Raw genomic sequence first — 17,796 nt, 5'->3', positions numbered from 1 at the left:
TTTGGGTTAAATACCAAGGATGGAATAGATAGGTCACCTGGTGGTTCCATTTCTAGTATTCTGAGGAACTTCCATACTAATTTCAATAGTGGTTGTACTAATTTACAATCCCCCAACAGTGTATATAAATGTTCCTTTTACCAAACCTCACCAGAATTTATTATCATTTGTATTCTTGATGATTCTCATTGCAACTGGAGTGAGAGGAAATCTCAGTGTAGTTTTGACTTGCATTTCTCTAATTGCTAAAGATTTTGAAAATTTTTTCATATATTTGTTGGCCATTTGAATTTCTTCTTTGGAGAAATATCTGTTTAATTCATTTGCCCATTTATTTATTTTATTATTATCATTATTATTTCTTGGTATTAAGTTTTTTTGAGTTCTTTATATATTATGGATATTAATTCTCTATTGGAAGAGTAGCTGGAAAAGAGTTTCTTGCATTTTGTCAGCTCTCTCTTCATGTTCTTGTTTCCTTTGCTGTGCAGAAGCTTTTTAATTTGAGGCTATCTCATTTATTAATCTTTGGTACTATTTCTTGAGCTTTAGGAGTCCTGTTGATGGCCTATATTCTTTGTATCTCATTCACACTTATAACTTTTATTTTTTCTTTCTCTGTTCAAACTCATGATTTGTCTACTATGTTATTATATCATGTATCCTATACTTTCAAGTCTTTGTACATGGTGACAATTGTAGTTGAAATATTTTTCTTCCTTTCTATGAATTTTCCACACCTACCCATCTTTCAAGAATCTGTTTAATAGATCTCCCCTTCTCAATCACTTAAGGTCTTGTTGGATCTTATGATTAGAAAGAATCACACCTTCTTCCAAATTTCTCAATTACTTATCTCAATAGTTCTCTTGTAATCCTCATTACTTTTTCCTTGAATTATTATACTACTGCATTGATGGGGGTGTTGTGGATTCTATATGTTACTCATTCTAGATAACTTACATCTTAAGTGGCTAGTATAGGGAAATGGTAGGAAAATACATATACATAAATACTGGTAGGAAAAAAAATATAAAATACATGTACTACTTCCTACTTCTGTACCTTTTCTACTGATATTCATGTTGTTCAATTTTGTGTTAGGTGATCTCACCAATTAAACACCCAAATGATAGTTTAATATTAATGAAAAAAATGTAACAAAATAATGTTATCAACATTATGTCTCACCACTTCAGCATACCACTTTTCCCTGCTGATACTAGTACAATGTAACATTTTCTGCTACAACATGTAAAAGTAAAAATAAAATTGAAATAAAAACCCCTACTCAGTAGAATTAAATGTTTTATTGTAGATATTTTAATTATTTTTAATTAAAACCTTGCAGAATTCTGCATCCATGCTCTGAAAAGTTCATATTTACATATTTAAGAAATAGTTCATTTTAGGGTTTGGCCATTTAAAAAATACCTCTAAAATTAGGACTGCACATAAGTTTTAAAGACATAATCTCAGACAAATTATTATATGAAAGTACACCTTTCAATACAATAAAAACCATATGATTGATTTCAAGAAAGAGCCTAAGTTTCTTTATTTCTATTTCTGCATCATCTATCCCTTAGCAGTGGTTTTTTTTTGTAGTTATTTCCAAACTGGTGACCCTAAAACATTGACTTTATTAATTCAACAGATATTTTTAAGGAACCTGCCACTTTGGACCAGGACTTAAGCTGTATCAGTGAGCAAAACTACAACATTCCAGTTGGGAGCAGGAGAGGCCAACAATATACCATAAATACAATTAAAATACATAGAAGGCTAGACTGTCATACATACAACAGAACAGAGTAGGGACAGAGATATGATTGATGGATGGAATGATTGCAGTGCTGGGGATTGAACCCAGGGCTGTTCACATTCTAAGCAAATACTCTACTCCTGAGCTACACCCCAAGTCCTTTTAAAATTTTATTTTGAGACAGGGTCTTACTAAATTGCCTAGGCTGGCTTTGAACTTGTGACCTTCCTGTCTTAGTCTCTCAGGTAGCTGTGATTACATGTGTGCTCCACCACACCAGGCTTGAAGATGCAATTTTAAATAAGGTATTCAGGATAGGACTAAACGAGATGATGACATTTGAATTAAGACCTGAAGGAAATAAGAGGTAAGTCTGTGGAATATTCTAGGCAGAGGCCAGTGCAAAGAGGTAGAAATCAATCCTTGGGCTGGGATTATAGCTCAGTGACAGAGCACCTACCTTGTATGCATGAGACACTGGGTTTGATACTCAGCACCACATAAAAGTAAATAAATAAAATAAAGATATTGTGTCCATCAACAACTAAAATTATATATATATAAACCAATCCTTCTTTAACGTTAGCTTCTGCTTACACTAGGAAAGTAACAGAATAAAAAAATTCTATAGATGAATAATATTTGAATGGCTCTTTTATTATATTCCATTTAACATTCATCCCCAAAATAGTTAATGAGTACAAAACATGTGCTAAGGATTGAAGTAATAGTAACAATAAGATAGACATAGTTTTTGTCCTCATGAATTTTTAGTTTAATGGAGGCAGAAGACACAAGTAAATAGATACTGCACAGTAACAGATACTATGGTAGGGTGCCATGGGGGAAAAGGATATCAGAGCTCTCTTAGATTGCACGAACTAGGATTTCACAGAGAAAACTACTAGAAATTAATCTTTTTTTGTTTTTGCTCCTGACAGGCAACTTGTCTAAAGTCATAGAGATAGGAAATGGCAGAGAAAGGATATGAACTTGAGCAATATGGCTCCAGAACCTGAGCTTTGTCTTACATATACTCCCTAAGTTGTATTCATATGCAATAATTTGTTAATAAATAAAGATCTCTAGGTATTTTCCAGCTGCTTAAAGATAAGGCTTGGTATAGACAATGTGAATAGTGTGATTCCAGAAGGAGATTTTTTTTTATCAGCATGATACCGAATATAGAAAGCCTATTTTTATCTAAAAATTAAAATCCAACCATCTTGTTCATACTGTGGTATGAACTTTTGACATTCGTATTCACTAACTATTAATAAAAGATTGCACTACGAACATCTCTTTGGAATTTTCTTTCTCATTTTTAAAAATCTCTTCTCTGTTTTGACATTTTCAATAAACGAAGAACTTCTTCCCTGTTGGTTTGAGTGCTGTCACTTGAGTACAACAGATTTTGCCAAATGTCCAGTGTCCATAAATGAATTTATAAAATCTGCCCTCCTCTGGAACCTCAGTCCTACTCTCAGAGAGTGCCTTCATAGACAGAAGTAAGATTAATTTTTGCTGAGTCTCCTAATAAAGACTCGGGAAAAGTTCTGGGCCAACTTACAAGTTACCAGGAAGTTGTCAGATGGTAACCATCCTGAGTAGAAATAGCACTAGTGACCAAGATGAAAAAAATCTCAATGAGATGAGAGCAAAGGCATACGGGGGTGTGGGCTATGGAGCTTTGCAGAACTACCTATTTGCTCTGCTGGATATCTAAGAGTTGATGATTTCCTATTTTCACCGTGCCCAACTCCTTGACTAGTTAGACAACTGGAAATTCTAAATAGGAATTGCACAAGCTCAATCTGTTGAGCAAATAATGCTTCTTGACAATGATAAGTGACACAAATTCCAGTTGGGATTCTTAGAAAGACATAAACAATAGGAAGAGCAGTCGTACATGAAAATGTGGAAATAGCAGGCTAGGGAATTAGAATCCAATCATTTTAAAGACCATGGATACTTTTCTAATAATATCCACAGCTGAAAGCCACTGAAAGATTAAGCAGAAAAATTACATATACATATGTATGTATATAAATATGCAGCTTATATGTATACAGCTACTGTACAACTTAGTTTTCAGGAATACTGTACCTAACATTAGGTAATAGTGCAAATTTCTGTCTCATAAATCATTCCAAAGGCTGGATCCATCAAACCTGAATATCCTAACAGCTTAAATGACTGGGAAGAAACAGAATGTTGAAGAAAAGTTAGATTCAGGTATAAATTTCAAACACAATAGGAAAGCGGTTTTTATCAACTTAATTTAGGTTAATGCTAGTTATAAAGATAAAAAACAAGTCATAATAGAATGAAGGAAATTTGATAAAAATGGAGATCTAAGATGAATATGAAATTGATAAGGTCTGCCAGTGCTTTCATTAGAGTTTTATCTTCTCATGCAATAGAAGAAATCATGATCAATTTTCTATTTTTAAAGAGAACTTGACTTATTATGAAAGAAAAATATTGACCAGGCTTATAGAGATGGCACCAAAAATGCAAGATGTGGTTTCAAATATTTAGTTTCATTTTATAACTTAATTCCCAATTCCCCTCAAAGCAAATAAACATTTCTATATTATGTAAATAACACATAATTTTTAAAATTCAGTAAATAAAAATAATAACAAAATATGTGACTGCTACTTTTTAAGTGTTATTAGCCTGCACAGAACTTATATTAAAACCTCTCTCCAAAACACTAGATTGCCTCTGATAGATAAAGAATTCATAAATTTATAATGGTAACCAAATGAAAACAGAGAGAGTAAACTTTCTAGATGAAAATATGGCTCTCCTAATAAGCAAAGGCTGAAAAACAAGAGCAATGTAATATGCACTAGATTCATATTGTGAAGAAAGTGTTTGTATCTGATCTAATGCTTGCATACATTATTTCTATGCTTTGAGAACAGAGTAACAATTGTAATTTTCCTCTGAATCAAAATAACAGAATCTGTCATTTGACATGCTGTAGTGCTTGCACTTTCATTATTGTTCATAGAATAATTGTATGCTTCTTTTTACTGCTATTTTGAAGCAGTTTATCTCTTTAAAAATGCTACTTGAACTATCTTCAGCATGAATCTCAAAGTCAAAATCAGTCACTACATTTCAGCAGACACTTTCAACATGCTCACACATATACTTATGCATATCTATTTTGATAAAATGTGATTCTTACATGCCTAGTATGTTATTTCAACATAATTTGCATTGTTATAATAGGTTATTGACTGATTTTCAGTTTAAGGGACTGAGGTAGTATTCAGTAATGACTGAGTGCTACAAGTTTATTGCAAGTGCCCAAGGTTCACCCACCCCAAGCAATTTAGTCAATAACCAATTTTTATACTTCTATCTCCTTCAAAATTCCAAACCAATAATCCCTGTTTTTTTAATTATTTCAGTATCAGACTAACATTTCCCATGGAAATCAATATGGGTGCGATCCATTAGCCAAAAATCTGCAGCACTGCAATGCAAACATATTAAAAATATTGATCTTGCAAAGCTACTGATGTTTTGATTGACTTTAATGTTTGTAAGCAGCAATAAAAGAATTTCAATGACTGAAACAAACTTTTGATTAAAATTATAGATTTTTTAGGGAGTGATTTTGCTATTTTACTGGCTTAAAGCATATCACATGGCTTACTTGCCTGTCATAAATGAGTGCAGTGGGATATACTTATCCAATTTCTTATTTGTAAATATTTTAGTCCATCATAGCTTACACATCTTTAATGTACTTTGACTTGCTCTGATATTTCAATTCTATTTCTCATTATATTGCATATTGAGGTGGAATTTTCAGACTGAGAGTGGCAGGAATAGAGAACTTTAATCCTCTTTTTACTATTATGTAACCTTTGGGATGGAGTTTTATTCTTAAGTCAAATTACCTAAAATGGAATTTACCTTGGGAATCAATGGAGATCTTATTACATTTTGAGATCAACTGACAACAAAGACTATAACTTACACATACAAAAGGTCATCTTACCCAAAGATAGATCCCTTTAAAAAAATCGTGGAATTTTGCAGCTGTTCAGTGATCACCTAGCAACACTCTTATTTAGGAAGAGACTGAGACCTCAAAGTGTGCAATGCCAACCCAATGGGCTCCTTATTGAGGCTTTTCTTGACCACCCTATCTAAAACATACCACTGGACCACATCAGGAACGTAGCCCACTTTATTTTTATCCTAATGCCACTATCAAGAACATGTATCATTTAATTTTCTACCTATTTAATACCTATTTTTTCTTCTAAAATTTAAGCTCTATGCAACAGGAATTTTACTTATCCCTTTCACTGTCAAATCTCTAGCATCTAGAAATAGTGCATGAAATATAAGAAGACTCAATAAATATATATTTTTAAATAAGTGAACTAACTTGGGTTGGGTAAGGGTGGAGTGGGAGTAGAACTTATCTCTTAACTTTCAGTCCAGTGCTTATAAGATTTCCTTCTTAATGTTTTCCTTTAACTTCTCTGCACTCTCAAATATAAATATCAAAGGGGATTTGTGCTCATATTTCTCATACACACACACACACAACACACACACACACACATATATATATATAGTCAAAGTTCATGGATATAAAGGGAAATGCAGATCAAAAGTACACTGAGATTTCCTTTCACTCTAGTCAGAATGGCAAATATCAAGAATACAAATCATAATAAATGCTGGAGGATGTGGGAAAAAGGTACACACATATATTGTTGGTGGGACTGTAAGTTAGTGAAACTGCTCTGGAAAGCAGTATGGAGATTCCTCAAACTAGAAATGGAACCACCATATGACTCAGCTATGCCACTCCTTGGTATTTATCCAAAAGAATTCAAATCAGCATGCTATAGTTATACAGCGACATCAATTCACAACAGCCCAGATGTCCATCACTTGATGAATGAATAAAGAAAATGTGGTATATATACACCATGGAGTGTTACTCAGCCATAAAGAATGAAATTATGGCATTTGTGAGTAAATGGATGGAACATGCTAAGTGAAATAAAAAGAAAATCAAGGATCAAATGTTTTCTCGCATATGCAGAAGATAGAGAAAAATGAGGAGAAAAAAAGAGGGGGATTGGATACCATAAAGATATAGGGAAGATTAATGGAGCAGGAAGAAGGAGATTTTAGAGGGAGGGAGCAGGGACAGGAAAGAGGAGGAAATGTAGAACAAATTTAGCAAAATCACACCATGTGCATGTATAAATAAATACCATAGTAAATTCTTCCTCTGTGTATCTCTATAAAGCATAATTCAAAAGCAGGTAAATAAATGAGTGAAACAAGACCAGTACAGGAAGGAGAACAGGGAAAGGGAACAGGGAGGGAAAGGAGGAGGACACCAGAAATTGAAATGGAGTAAATCAAACCCCATGCATGCATGGTTTTGTCAAAATGAACCCAACTATAATTCACTAATAAAAGAAAAAAATTTGTGGATATTTTCAAGTTTGAGAGTTTCATTATTACATTATTAATCCTTTGTTTGGACTTTTTCTCCATTTATTTGTTCTACTTTCTACCATGTTAAAATTGTAATAAATTCTGTTTTTTACTTGAGACATTTCATTGGCATAAAAAAGGCAACAATTATTTAAATAAAAATGGAAATTAAAAATTAAAATTATCTAATTATCAGCTACTTATTTAATTTTTACTCTATCCATTCCCATGCAGTCCTTTAGGGAAAGCCAAGGGTAACTTGCAAATATGCAGGGACTTTGATCTCCTCATAAATTCTATTAGCTTCCCCCCAAAGTACCTTAAACACATAGATGATTTATTTTTAAGTATTAAAAACTGTTCGGAGATAACAGTTTGTCTTTCACATGGCTCCTACCACAACCTTGGGAATCAACACCCACCTGCCCTCTGGTGAGTATTGAGGAGGTAGTGGGGTTTGCAGTTACTAGATCTGGGTTAGAAACCCAAGTCCCCCACTTATAAATTATTTGACTGTTGGTTTACTCATCTGTAAAAAAAGATAATACTCACTACAAAAATGAGCCTCAGGAATAAACAAGATGACACACATAAAGTGATTGGCACACAGCAGATGTGGAAACAGGGTTAGTTCCCCTCTTACCTTTACATACCAGTGAGCGGGGGGCGGGGGGAAGCTAACAATGATTTTGATTTCTTAGTGCTATTTTTGTTTTCTTAAGGCACTTCTGGGAATAAGTGGATAAAATTGGAGTCTGCTTATAAAGACTACATTGTAGAACTAAAATTGAAAAAGCTGTTAAGATGTGAGACTACAAGTAGTTTGGGGGAATTAATAAGAGGCAGAATGAAAGGTAAAATTATTTTAAAGAATGATCAATGTGATTAAATAGTCAAAAGATGCACTTTGGTTGCTGGAGAAGATACTCTATGTAAGTTCCATTGGCCCAAAGGTGGCAAGTGATGTTACAGTTTGAGCATTTGCCTCCACCTCTGGCTACTGCCTCTCTGCAAGTGGTTGGGTATTCTCAGTGCTACAGGAAGCTACCTTCAGTTTACAGGCATCTACCTCATTCTGTCCTCAAAAAAAGTCCAATAGTCTCCATGGGGTTGCAAAGCTGGTGAGTTTTAGAATGAATTTCAAGGGGCTAAGAAGCAATAAGCTAATGTAGCTCTTTCACAGTGGCATCTTCCTATAGATGCCCACAAAATAGCTTCAAGGAAAGTGAAGGAAACCTACGTATATAACTGATAACAAAAACATTAAAGGCAGTATAACAAAATGTTAAAGACTTTGAGTTTTGTTTTTTATTTCTAAAAATAAGGACTATAAGTATGAGAGGGTGGGAAAGGCAAGAATGAAAATGAGAGAAAACAAGTTTATTAGTGATAGAAACGCTACTTGTGTAATTTGTGTCCAAGTCTGCAGCATAACTTGCAGTGAGCTTACAACCTTAGTATTGCTGAGTCTCTGCCATTTCCTTAGCACTGCTATGACTTTAATTCTGCCGTTGAAAGTCTGACTGACACTACACTCCTAACTTAATCTCGTATCATCCAATGCATCAATGGTACCCTGGGAAGTGTGATCTTTTGTTCTCTAAGCTGCTGTTAGAACCACCAGATTTTTACTTTTGAGGGACCATGTACACTGTTGAGAGTCTGCTTATAAAGACTACATTGTCGAATTAAAACTGAAAAAGGTGTTAAGATGTGAGACTATAAGTAGTTTGGGGGAATTAATAAGAGGCAGAATGAGAGTATGAGAAAAGCTATGCTATGGTTCTCCTCTTCATAAATTAATTTCACTTAATCAATTAATTCAAAACAGAATTTCAAAGGGCTTATTCTAACCCTTGTAACTCATCCATGGATTCTATCCAGCCTGCAGCTATAGGTAATCTCCTGAATTAGACCATACCAAGATTGCTGTTTTCCTCATAAGACTGCAGGTACATAGTATGAAGACATCTGCTTATGAGTGGAGATGAGGGAGAGAAGAGAGGCAACTTAAATGATATTATTTTTTTTCAAGCCAGAAAGTATTTAGATGAAGGAAAAAGACCATTCAAATGCCAGGGCTTGGATACATGCAACATAAGTTAAATACATGCAAGTGGGAGATTTGGCTTAATTCCAATAACAAAATATTTCAGCTCCATGGGGGAAGCTAACCATGGCCAAAATTTCAAAGTATATATGTAAAACCATTTAGTATTTTAAAAGTCCCAATATTTTACTTTCTCAAGAATTTCTTAAACTTCCTAGGAATTTTAATAGTACAAACATTTTAAATAAAGAAGGCTGGCAATTGTCAAAAAAATATTTTGGCCCAGGTTCTAACAGAGATCTGTTGATCTTTTTTTTTTTTTCTTTTTTTCAGGGACAGGCTAACAAATTTAAAACACAGTTATTGAGAACTTGGAAGATACCTCCCTAATTTATAACTATTTTAAGGCACATCAGATTAGGGTCTGAAACTTCCTGATATTATGCTTCTAAATTGTAGGGTAAAGCATTTGTCCTATTCAACTGAAGACAAAAATTAGAAAAAATAATTGTGTGTGTGTATAGTTAAAGACTTATCATCCCTCTCAGTGTGTGTATTAAAAAGCTCAAATTCTCGTTACTAACCTCCCCCCAACACCCATACTCTTCAATTAAGCAACTATTGGTCAAAGAGTATAGAACAAAAGCTCTCCAGTGAAAACTCAAATCTGCAGAGAAATGCTTGATAATTTCAAAAGAGAGATTTGAACTCAAATCACTTTATAGTTGAGATTAATTGATAAACTTTTTGGAGGGGCCTGGAAATTTAAAAGTTTTCAATGTATGAGCTTTTTTCCCCCCAGTAACTGGCAGTAAAAACCTTATGACAAAAATGTGGCCAGAAAAGCAGTTTGGTGATTCCTCAATAAGTTACACATAGAATTACTGTATGACCCAATGATTTCAGTCCTAGGCATATACACTAAAAAGAATAGCAAACAGAAACTTACACATGAATGTTCACAGCTGCACGATTAATAACAGCTGGAAAATAAAAACGACTCAAATGTCTTTCAATTAAGTAATAAAGAATTGATACACACAACATGGTTGTGAAGCCTGAGAACATGCTAAGTGAAAGCTGGACACAAAAAGCCACATATGTTGTGATTCCATTTATATGAAATTTTTAGAAGAGCAAATGCATAGAAACAGAAGATTAGTGGTTTCCAGGGGAAGAAAAGAAGAGAGAATGATGAGTGACTGCCTAATGGGTACAGGTTTCTTATTTTTTTAGAGTTATAAAAATGTTCTGGAATTAAGCAGTGGTGATGTTTATATAACATTGTGAATGTACTGAAAGTTACTAAATTATACATTTTAAAATAGTTGCAATGGTAAATGTTATGATATATAAATTTTATCTTAATAAAAATGTAGTCAGAATTATTTTTCACTTTATTTATTATAATTCTGATGAAAAAGGACATTAGTGAAACCAATTTCTGTTTAAGTTAAAAAAAGGATATTATCACAGTACTATTTTTAAAAATTCATAACACTTCTAGGTATGTTTGATTAGGTTGTGCCTCACTGAAGTGGCAACTTATTCAATCATCTCAATAGTTATGAACATTCTCCTAAGTATATATTTACAATTTTGGCAAAACAAGACAAAGAAAAATAGAATAAATTTACTTTGTCTATAGTTTTTCAAATGGTGAAACAGTTTCAGAAGTTAAATGATTGACCAATCATAAGATTAAAAAAAAATTAAAAATTTTTCTAAAAACTATAATTTATTGAGTTAATACATTACAAAATGCTTAGACCAGGGCTTAGTTAATAGAGGAAAGGCTAAAAGTATTAGCTCCAGAATCAAGGTTGCAGAAGTCTAGTTCAATATACCTTCCAATAAAAACACATTACCTTAGAATTGTACAGTAACACAGTAAAGACAATAATTTGGGGAGAACATTATACATGCTTTTGTGAACAAGAGACATAGGACCAAAAAATTTGGCAGAGGCTATTGTCAGAAGGGACTCTGATTATTCTTCCCTACCAGAGGCCACAAACTGTCACTTATGGGCTTGGTATGGATGGCTGCTGTTTTATTTAACCTATATAATAGTTTGTTTAAATTTTTGTTACAATCCTTAAAATCAGAGAAATTTCAAATAAATATGCAGACTTAAGGCTTCTTTGGGAAAACCAGAAAATCTGACAACTCTGGGCTGTTATTCCTGCATGCATATCACCAATCAATTGGGGTTTGAGTTTATAACTCCTGTCCTTCACCTGAGGCCTTAATTAAGATTAATGTACAGAATTACAGGTCTGAATCATGTAGTAAGAATTAATCAGAAACTACAAGTGATATTTGCTAGCTATACCTAATTGCCAGCCATGCATACATCATTACTTCCTAAGTTAGGAAAATGGATTGTTACAAAAGTGACTGTGGTGTTTATAGGGTTAACTATAAGTTAGCTAGAAAAGCCACTTGAAGAGAAGAATCCACTCCCTGGATGTTAGTTATATAAGATACCACTGTATTTTATCTTTATGGGAAACACTGATTCAATAACTTTGATTCATATGCTAAATAAAAACAAATGAGACAAATGGATTTGAAATAATTTTTTCCTAGTTTAAATATAGTTCTTAAGATCTGTAAACATTTTAATTAGTCTGCTTTTGACCTGAACTAAGTAGCTATAATAAAAGAAAATTAAAAATAAAAAGAGGTTAAAACACATTAAATATCCTCCCTCTGCCACCTTAAATTTTTTGGTGCTAAAACATTTGCTCTGCCACCTGCAGATAAAAGTCACACGCTGAGAGTGTATATTCTGACAAGAATTACTAGTTTCAAGCATGCCTGGTGATTTTGGACAGTAGCACTTAAGAAACCTTCAATCTGGCAGTTTTATCACTGCATTTTCTAAAACATTCCTACAGTATAAAGTTGTATAAATTTTGGGGTTTAACCTTAGAAAACAAAATAAAATGAAAATAAAGGATCCCAGGGTAGCAGTATGGGCCAACTGGTTCTATTTTTTTGGTCACATACACTCTCTCTAAATCCCATGTATTTTACATCTGAATGACAAATCACCAATTGTGATTTGGATTTTTTTTGTATTTTCTGACAGAGTAAAACTCTATTTCAATACTAAGACATTTCTAGTCCTAGACACACTGGGAATATCTGTCATAGGAGTTTAAAATCATTATTGCTTCATAAGAAATTTATATTCCTATTTTTATAATTTCCTTTATTTTTTATTTGATTCTATTTGTATTTATTTGCTCTTCCATCACACTCCAGAAGGGGTCTGGCATACAAAAGTGAAGCCAGGTGCATGTGCACTGCCTGTGGTTCCAGCAACTTGGAGACTGAGGCAGGAAGACCACCATTTTGAAGCCATTCTCAACAACTTAAAAGAGACTCTAAGCAACTTAGTGAGATCTTGTCTTAAAATTAAAAAAACAAACATAGCTGGATATAGCTCAATGATAAAGCACCCCTGAGTTCAATTCCCCCGTAGTAAAGGAAAAGGAAAAACAACAACAAACCCAAGCAGGACTTCTAGTGATGACAAGTGAAGAGGTTGGCAAATTCTCTTCTTAAAACAGCTACCGAAGTGTCAAATACAAAATCGAAAAGGTAAACAACAAATTAAGAAGTGTTTATTGGTGAAATCTGCTGAACTACAGGTAAGAACAGTGGCAATCTATGGTGGCAGCTGGTAGTGCTTCCAGAGTAGGATTATCTGTGAAAACTTGCAGCTTGTTACTGGAATTGGGAGTAGAAGAAAAGGAACCCATTCCCAGCAATGTCATCAGCTAGTATGAGGTAACAGTCTTACTTGAGGTGAGTGGCAGACCAGTAGACTAGCCAGAAGAAATTCAAAAAGGAGAGCTTCTCAGGGGGCTGACTAGGAGGCTGAGTACTGGCAGAAGTCCCAGGAGAGCTTGGTGAAAAATAAAGGCTCAGAATAGACTTCAAACTTTGGATGCACTCTGTATCTCACAAATCCATCCACAGAGTCTTATTGGTATTGGGTGATTAAGAAAAAACTGGAGACCATTAAACTATGCAGGTGAAGGAATAATCTCTAGGAAGCCAGCCCAAGTAAAATAAAAATAAGTTAAAAATAAAGAAAGAAAAATACCCATCCTGAAGGGGAGTCAGTTACTTAAGATTAAATTCAGGCAAGTTTCTAAAACCAGAACAAAATAAAAACAAACAAACACAAAAACACCAGCAACACCCTGAAGAGGAAAACATCAGAATGTAGAGTTGCTTTCATCATTTCTATTCAAATTGTATAGGGGGTTACAGCCAGAATAGGAAGCTAAGAAAATAAACCAATGGCATACACATTAGAAAGGAAAATGTAAATGGTTGTTATTCATAGATGGCATGATCCTGTAAGTAGGGAATCCTAAAAGTTGTTCAGAAACAAATTCTAGAACTAATAAATTTTAGTAAGGTCACAAAATATAAAATCAAAATGCAGAAATCAATTTTAATTCTTTATACTAGCAATAGACAATTCAAAAATAAAATAATGAGTTCCACTTATCATAGCATCAAAATAAATAAAAACTGGGGCTGGGGCTGTAGCTCAGTGGTGGAGCACTTGCCTTGCACGTGTGAGGCCCTAGGTTCGATCCTCAGCACCACATAAAAATAAATAAATAAAAATGAAGAAATATTTTGTGTCCATCTACAACTAAAATAAATAAATAAATAAATAAATAAATAAAACTTACAAATACTTAGTAAAAGAAGTAAAAGTCAACTAAAAATAGCTAAGGTCAATTAAAGATGATATAAAGAAAGAAAGAGCAGAACTTAAACTATCTAATTTCGAAATTTATTATAAAGCTTCAGTCTTCAAAACAATAAGGTACTGGCATAAAAACAGACTTAGAGATCAATGAAACTGAATAAAAGTCTATTAATAAACACATGTGGTCAGCTGACATTTAAAAACAGTCCATAACAATTCAGTAGGGAAGAGATAGTTTTTCAACAAATGGTGCTAGGAAAATTAATAGCTACATGCCTCAAATTGAACATTCCAACACAAAAAAATCAACTCAATGTGAAATCACAGACCTAAATGTAAGAGCTAAAACTATAAAACTTGTACAATAAAATATGAAATAAATTTTGTAGTCTAGGGTTTTCAAAAATTTCTCACGTGTGACACCAAAACCATAATCTAGAAATGAAAAACAGTGATAAACAAAAATCTATCAAACTTTTCCTTTTTCTTTCTTTGGTCATTTTTCTTTTTATGAATTTAAAAAAATTGATAAAGGCTTGGAAGTGTACTTCAATGATTGCCTAATGTGCATAAGATCCTGGGTTCAATCTCCAATGTGTAATATCCATACAAAGGAATACTATTGAGCAATAAAAAGTAATGAACTACCAATACATTCTACAACATGTATGAATCTCATTAAAATTACCACAAACAAAAGAAACCAAACACAAAAGACAACATGTAGTATGATTCTATCTATGTTATATTTTCAGAAAAAAGAAAATCTATGGAGAAAGTGGACCGTTTGTTGTCTTGAGGCTGGAGTTGGGAGCAGGATTAACTACAAATGAATGCAAACAAACCTTTTGGAGTAATTAAAATATTCTGAAACTGGATCAAAGTGATGGTTTCACAAGTATAAATTTGCTAAAACATTGCTAAATTATACACTAATAATGAATGTATTTTATAGTATGTAAATTACAGCCTTTAAAAAGAATACTATACATTTCTACAAAAGTACAAAATCTTTATTTAATGAAAATATTTTTTATTGATTTTTTATATATGACAGAGGAATACATTACAATTTATATTACACATATAGAGCACAATTTTTCATATCTCTGGTTGTATATAAAGTATATTCACACTAATTTGTGTCTTCATACATGTACTTTGGATAACAATTATCATCATAATCCACCATCATTTATAACTCCACACCCCCTCCCTTCCCTCCCATCCCCTCTGCCCTATCTAAGGTTTGTCTATTCCTCCCATGCTTCCCCTCCCTACCCCAATATGAATCAGTGTCCTTATATCAGAGAAAACATTTGACATTTGTTTTTACAAAAGTACAAAAACTTTTGAAGAATTTAAGCAAAAGCAAAAATGAATAAGAAAATAATGAATGGGTGTAAACAGTTCTATGTGGTTGCTACAAGTGAGCTACCAATCTAGCTCTAAGCTTCCAAGTGGCTAAAGCTTAGAAGGAATACAACTGCTGTCAATAGTTTCCAACTTGGTGAAGACATGAGGATATTTGAAAATGACTGGCTCCCACTCTAGACATTCTGGATTAACTATAACAGGGAAGAGGCCTCAACTGCACAGACAATACCACTGTAAAGTTTGGGAACTACTAGAATAACAATAAGATTTTCATTGTCCAGAAGCTAAAAAGAAACAATTGTTCAGGGATGCAGAGTTCTGTGAAGTATTTTTCCTGAGGGTTCTTCTAAAAAAACGCATCCTAAGTCAGGAAGTAGTATACTACTTTCTTTAAAATAGCACCCCGCATCCTGATCGGCCCTGAGTAGGTTATAAGTTGTGCAGAGATCATGATCCTTTAGGCCTCAGGGCAGCCAATTGGACCAAAGTCAGCTGGAGGCTCTACGCCTGTGGCCTCTAGCAGCCCTTCTGTATATGTTGGGATGTTATACAAATATATTTTTTGCAATATGCACTGCAAAATAAACAGGACTTTGTCTAAAAGATGCCTATAACAAACAGCTGCAACAGTGAGTTTTATATGATTTTCTTTTAACAAACAAATTACAAAACAAAAACACAGTTCAATTAGAAAAACATTTCTGCAAGGGGTCAAACATACAGTTTCTTAATATTTGGCTTCATTTATCCCATAGCACTATATATATATGGTTACAAAAGTCACCTGAACTCATTTCAGGTGGTATGTACATTAATGACTTTAAGCTATTTATTAATGAGGTCAACTTTATTCATCACATAGCCAAGTTTGGCCAAATGAGTTGGTTGCACTGCTCAGTGAATGCTCCCTAATGCCTCAGAAACTCTGAAAGGGCTGATGATTCTCACTTCTCCAAAATCTACTTCATATGCAGTTTTTTAAGCTCATGGTAACCACAGCATAAGCTATATTGCATAATGTAAACTATATACCATATTCATGTTATGTATGATGGACTGATCTTAGATTTAAAAAATTATATTAGTTTGAAGCTTTCCCTCCTCCTAACTCTAACTTAATTTCACATAGGATAATTGTTATAATATGTACCATTGGGGAACATTAAGAACCTATCCTTCAGAATTTTTAGACTATGAAATTTCAAGTAAAATTGCTGGTACTGAAGCCTACCAATATAGGTATGGCTCCATATATTCTTGTGGTCACCTGCAACTCTTACTCAGGAGAACATTACTTTTGGTGTTTTCCCACCAAATATGATATGAAGATACATCCTTGTTAAGTACATTATTCAATCTTTATGATTCTCTACCCCACTACTCATATAACCACACCAGAGTTACACCAGCTACAGACAATAAAATCATCTTAATATCAATTTCCCATATGGTACATCAGGCTCCTCCATCAAGAGCTCTTGTTTTAAGTAAAAAAGTAAGGTTCTTGTCTATGTAATTACAATACTCCATTTAGCTATAAAAAATTCCATTTTTACTCTAACGAATTTTTATTGTCTATAAAAGTGAACCAAGAGGATTTTGGTCTACTTATATAGATATTATAACCACTTTTGTTTATTCTAAAAAATGAAAGAAATATATAAATACTCTTTCATCTCTTATATATTATTTATAATATATATCCATATATATGTGTATTCATCCACTATATATATGTGTGTATATATATATATATATATATATATATATATATATATATATATAATTAAAAGAGGATTTCAGAGAACAAGATAGTGTAAATGAAAAAGTAGTATAAGAATGCTCAGTGCTTATAGTTAGAACTTACACAAAAGGTATAGCTAATATATATTTTTAAGCTTACCCTTAACTCTCTTTATTAATTTAAAATTTATCAAATATATAGAACCTTGTTCTGTCACAATCCTGTTATCTTATTAAATTTTGTCATAACATGTGTTACTGTAGTTCTACACTTTTACCTTTGCACTTTGTAGTATGTAGCAGAGCAACATAATTAACCACTGGTAGGTAGTGTTTACGTTAGTTCTCAAAAGGTTAAGAAGCTGATTATAGCTAAAATCAGCTTTGCCTGAGGCTTCAGGGGCTCTGTGTAATCAAATTAGACAAGCAGGGCACAGTGTCACCTAACACAAACCAGTGGCACTTTCTTCTTTGCTTTAACCCTTCCCCCCTCCTTTTTTTTTTATTATTAGGGGAACAAATCGTGCTTTTTGCTTTTACCAGGTAATTTTTAAAAACTTCTTTCTGATAAATTTGACATATAATTTCAGAAGAAGTCTACCTGTGTAAAAGTAACGAGAATAT

The 17,796-nt window shown here is 33.2% G+C and overlaps 1 protein-coding gene across 8 annotated transcripts in view; it reads right to left on the bottom strand.

The window, feature by feature from the left end:
- Arb2a (ARB2 cotranscriptional regulator A) overlaps positions 1-17,796 on the bottom strand; it is a 460,304-nt gene that overhangs the window by 71,828 nt on the left and 370,680 nt on the right. The window lies entirely within an intron of this gene.

This window comes from Callospermophilus lateralis, chromosome 5 (assembly GCF_048772815.1).
Source record: "Callospermophilus lateralis isolate mCalLat2 chromosome 5, mCalLat2.hap1, whole genome shotgun sequence".
NCBI lineage: Eukaryota > Metazoa > Chordata > Mammalia > Rodentia > Sciuridae > Callospermophilus > Callospermophilus lateralis.
The sequence above is the reverse complement of the archived record's forward strand: the minus strand, read 5'-3'. Positions and strand labels throughout refer to the sequence as shown.